The 5,646-nt window shown below is 39.6% G+C and overlaps 1 long non-coding RNA gene across 1 annotated transcript; it reads left to right on the plus strand.

The window, feature by feature from the left end:
* The first annotated feature begins 478 nt into the window (after window positions 1-478).
* Window positions 479-2,042, plus strand: LOC122983015. Its single transcript, XR_006403578.1, has 2 exons — window positions 479-1,890; window positions 2,012-2,042. It is a non-coding gene; the product is annotated as an uncharacterized LOC122983015 (long non-coding RNA).
* Window positions 2,043-5,646: the final 3,604 nt, after the last annotated feature.

The following is a 5,646-nucleotide window of genomic DNA, read 5'->3' on the forward strand; positions in this document are numbered from 1 at the left end:
CCCCAGCCTGTATAACCATGTAGCATATGAAGGCCCCAAATGAGAAGTGAGAGCTGGAAACAGTGCATTGACTAAGAACCCTCATTTCTACTATACAAAACTGAGATACTACAACTCCAACACCACTATACTATCTGTATTCAGCCAACATGGAGAAAAGCAACATCTGAAGAGATGAGGTAAGAATTTCTCAGCAGTTTACTTATTTGGGCTGGCCCAGGTTTTCTTATTTCTTCATCTTTTGTCTAAAGCTAGGACAAAAATTATTTTGAATATTTTTCTAGAGAAGGGATGGATTTCCAATAAACAAGCCACACTGGTAGCCTGATGCCAGATATTCTACTATGCAGTTGGGTGTTGAGGATTTTTAACTGCACTATTGAGTGACAGTAGAGAAACTATATTTTACTGTATTTTTCATTTTAGTGTACTTTGTATTATTTTAGTGTACCAACAAGAACGCCATTGTTTTGGCCAAGTCTTTGGCACATGCATTTCATGTTTTGAGTGAGTCAGATGTCTGTCAGGTGATTAATTACACTTAATATTTTGAGAATTTTAATGGAAAGAGGTAATGGATTGATGAATAAATTGATGGAAGAAAATGTATCATGTTGCATGAAAATCATTTACTTGTAGTTGTTAAGGCTTAAGATCAATATGAAGACGTTAAAGCAATGAGAAATGCTACATATACATATACTGTGCAGTGCATGTACATGCTGATTTGAGAATAATTAGTATTCAGGGTTTTTGTGGCAGAAAATAAGAACAACTGTCAAGTAATTTCTCACATAATGTCAGCTATATTCAGATATATTTTCATTTAAATTTTGTCTCAGGATACCTATTTTGTTTTGTTTTGACTACATTCCACTGTATGAATAAGTATAAAGATGAAAGACCTCTTTTTGTTTTGTGTGTATCCAATGTTAAATTCAGACAGTATTTTTAACCTGCATGTCCATTTTTGTCTGTCAGACACTTGGACAAGTGCAGCTCGAGGACTCTGCCCAATAACATGGTCTGAACCATGACAGCCCTGCTGGAATGGTGCAGGAATACCAACACACTTCCAGCAGAGTCCTGCAGGCCCTGCGATGTTTCCTTCCTAGAGCAGAAAACAAGCATCTGGCCACAGAAAATGTTGCTCTAAAGGAGCTGATGGCCAGCAAAGAGCTTAACTGGGAGCAGAAATATCAGGAACTGCTAACGTTAGATGAAAAGGACAGTTTTGCCGCAAGTCTGTGTCTGGCCAGAAAAGATATGGAAGGGATGTTGAAGGCTGCAAAAGACAGTGAAAAGCAGTTTGAGGATCAGTGCAGGGAGATAGACATGAAAATGTAAGAAAAGGAGGAGGAAGTCCACTCCTTGAAGAAAACTCTGCATCTCCAGAAACTAGAGATGGAGGAAGTCGTAAACCACTAGAAGACCAAGTGACTACATTCTGGAAGAAGGAGAATGACAGGATCTTGAAAGCCTGTGACTGAATTGAATGCAGAGTAGGAAAGCTGGTTGTTTAGACAGGGGGAGCTCCTCACTGAGCTAAAAAAACTGCAGGAAGACTTGGAGAGAAAGGTGCACCGGGTCACACTTGAAAATAATGATCTGATCACCACAATATGGGACATAAGGAAAGAACGTGTGGAGAATATGATGAAGCTGAGCAAAAAGCAACTTGCCATCAAGCAGAGTGAGACAGAGTGGAGAACAAAATAGAAAACTTTGGAAGATCGACTCACGATGGAAGTGGCAGAAAAGGAGGCAAGCGCAGAGAAAGTGCAGGAGCTGCAGAGAAAAAGCCAGCAAATGGAAGATGAGTAGCGCCATAAGTCAAGCCGAATGGAGGAGGAGATCAAGCTCCTGACTCAACAAAATGCTGAGCTTCAGGTACATCACACCAGCTGATCATTATGATTCGAATAATAACCTGTTAATCCTAACTATTTGTTTCAGATTTAATGTTTGGACATAGAAATTCCCGAATCATATGCTGTCTCTGTCTTTTCAGGAGCTGGCTGGTAAAACAGACAAGGTGAAGGCAAAAATGAGAAAGAAGGAAAAGAAGGCACAGAAAGAAATAGAGAAGAGGCTGAAGGCGGAGAGGAAAGAGAAGGAGGAGAGGAAGAAGAAAGAGAAAAAAGGAGAAATTGAAGAAAGAAAGAAAGAAAGAAAGAAAGAAAGAAAGCAGGAGGAAAGGGAGGAGAAAGAGAAAAAGGAATGTGAGAGGGAGGAGAAGGAGAAATTGAAGAAAGAAAAGAAAGAGGAGAAGGAAAAGAAAGGAAAGGAGGGAGAAAAGAGAGAGAAGAAAGAAGGGAAGGAGAGAGGATTAACATCCCAACAAAACAGCAGTCAGCACTGCAAGAAAACAAAAGAAACAACCAATTACATACTAACCAGAGCCACTAAATGGGTATTAAAGGATGATTTTACAAGTCTTGCCTCAGCAGGAACAGGCATTCACCTCTGCATAAAGAAAACATCCTGTGAAATACAGCAGGTGACTCCGTTGGGACAATACAATATCCTACATACAGTACCTTTGTCACCAGTCACAAACTACCCAGGAAGTGTTCTGGCATTCAAGGGTATATCTGGCCTACAATATTAAAACAGAAAATCAGTCAACCCTCCAAATCATATACAGGACCCCAATGCACATAGACGAAGATGAAGAATAGACCAATAAATACCTCAAATGAACTCTCACCACAGGTATAAGGAGCAGTTTCTTTCCCAGCCTGAGAATTTGCCTGGTATATATAGAGGAGCATAAGGGAGCTACACCTGAGGCCTCATTTATAAAACAGCGTGTAGGATGCAAAAAATAGTGTACGCCACAAAATAATCAGATTTATAGAACTGTGCACATGCACAAATGCATACATAAATCACAATCAACTTGACAACGTGGAATATCCTCATATCCCACCCCTTTCACTCCCACAGTTAATGTTAAATGGTCAATGCAAAAGCCCTCATGAATATTGATGTACATGTTGTTTCTGAGGAGAACAGCAGCAGTAACAGAAGAACATTTGAGAGGCTGACGGTTGCAGCAGCTGGTAAGCAGTAACTGCAACTAATGAAACAATTCCTAAAATCAAACAAAGTGGTCAGACAAGGAGGTAGATGCCAAGATGCGCATTGCTGCACACTGTCAGAGTATGGACTAGTAACAATACAATGTGCTTTAGTACAAGAAACAACTTTCGATACCAAGAGGAAAAAGATATCTGGTTTTTCACACTGCCTTCACTCCAAAATAAGGCATCAGTGATGTGTGGTATGTCTGGCTTGAACCTATATGAAGCTGCTTCAGATGAACCTCTGGGACCTCATTTCATCACAGACCTGCAGGCCAATGCTTGATACAACATCAGACTGCACTGTAAATGCGAGAGGCTAGAAAGTAGAATTATCCAGCTTCTCCCTCACTCAGTTCTTTATCTGGAAGTTAACTGCTTCTAAAGTGCTTTGTCTGTCTGTTCTAATGCTCCTGATATTCTGTATTTAAAAAACACAGATGAGGGAGTGAAATCACTAAATATAACATCTTATATGTTTTGTGAACTGTTCACATGAATAAGAGATTACATGTAGATGTAATCAGGTATGAAGAGATGGTCAAACACCTTTAGCTATCAGGTGGTTTACCCAGCATGCATTTCTCACATCGCAGGGTGAAGGTACGATAATCAGAAAGACACCCACTGTGTTGAATTTGTTAAAGACCTCAAGATGTCTTTGTAGCCTGAAGGCTGAATATGTAGTTTCTGAAAATGTTTCATGTGTGTATCTGATGTTTTCCCCCAAGCAGTAGATGTGGATAAAGAGTCAACCTTGCTGCTGCTGCAGCTGACAGACAGTAAGTTATATATTTTATTCAAGTGTGTGCATTGAAAAAGGAGCACTTTGGTGTTGTATCTGTACCCTTAGGCTACTGTAAGACTGTGTCTGTGTTGAAATCCAAATATCTCTCTCTCCATATCTCCTGGAGCTCAATGTCCAATCGAGCAACACAGTAGTTCTGCTTTGGTCATCCCAGCTCCCTGGGTGCACAGCTAGCACCCTGCTGATCCTCTGAGGACATTCACTCAGCACTCCTTTGCAGCAGCCTCTATAACTGTGACACTATACTGGGGACTTGTACTTGTCCACCCGCAATAATCTCAATTGCGTTTAGGAGTATTACTGTGTCTACAGCGTGTCAAAGCCTCACAAAGCACTCACTACAACCCCCACTAAATCCCTGCTAGCACCCCACCCCATAAGTATAGCAAAATAATATTATGCTTCTCCCTTTTTTTCCATATTGAGAGAGAGAAAAAAAATATTCTCTGAGGCTCACAAGATCAATTTCAGAAGTTAATGACAAATAAACATAAAAGACATGGCAAATTTAGAAAGTAAAGCTCTGAATTCCTATCTGCTCATTGAACCATCAATTTAAACACAAAGGATATCAGGTGGATAGCAGTGCATTCAAACACACAGCAGTCTCTGGCCTCTCATGATTCTGTAGTCCTGTGGGAATGTTGCATTGAGCACGAACTGTAAGTAATATACTCTGCTCCTAGTAGGCTTTTTTTTGTTTGTTTGTTTTTTCAATCAATGATTTGTTCTTACTTGCAAAGCTGTTGATCACCGATATTTTTCCATGTTCAGAATGTCAGAGATATGGCAACAACTTGTTTGACAAAGAATAACAGTAAGAGCTTTCTTTTTTTGTAAACATACACAATGAAAATGAAGGAAAGGGTTTTAATTGAAATTGAAAAGCTTGTGAGTTCTGATAGATTTCATTAATTTGGAATTGAATAATGTTAGCATGTGATAAAGTTTCTGTATAGATTTTGAGATAGATAGAGAAAATAGTGTATAAATTGAACTGAATTGAATTTAAGTTGATGACCAATATTTGGTCATTACATAGAGATGGAGATTCACAATACAATAAAACATCAGACATTCTTAGCTTAGAATGAGCCTTCAACATGAATTTCACTGACTCCAACTTTCTGTATATTTCAGACAGCTTGTGGTTATAGCCAGCAAACCAGCATGAAACAGCTCCCTAAACAAGACATTGTATTGAAATCCTACTGTGCCTCCAGGGGAAGTGACTGTCGGCAGTATCCCACAAAAAAAAAAAAAAACTTAACACTGACCTGAAGTCAGTTCCCATGGCAACTCATTGGACTAAAATCAGGAGAAGTAAAGTCTTTCACATCTCTGGCCTCCTCTGCCCGCTAGATATATAAATGGCTTCATCTGTCTGTGGCTGTGGTGAGTTCAGCGCAGTGCTCACTCACACACAGTACGATGCGCATACTCAAGTCCTGCCTCTATGTTCCCCACTGTCATTTGACAACTGATATGATACGCTTAATGCTTACTCTACAGGATTGTCTGCCTACTTGCATTTTTCAGAACTGAGACACAGTGTTCTATGAGCTTTTGGTTGTGTTTCCTTTATTTTGTGGGAGAAGAAGAAAAACTGATTTGGTTCATGGAAACAGTCACAGAAAGATTTTCAGAATCGTCGCTTACATCTTTGATTTGTCCAACAATTGATACAGAATGAATGACATGAAACAAAATGACAAGTCGGTCAGATTATTAGGCCAGGATGTTACTTCCTTG

This window comes from Thunnus albacares, chromosome 5, assembly GCF_914725855.1.
Source record: "Thunnus albacares chromosome 5, fThuAlb1.1, whole genome shotgun sequence".
Lineage (NCBI taxonomy): Eukaryota > Metazoa > Chordata > Actinopteri > Scombriformes > Scombridae > Thunnus > Thunnus albacares.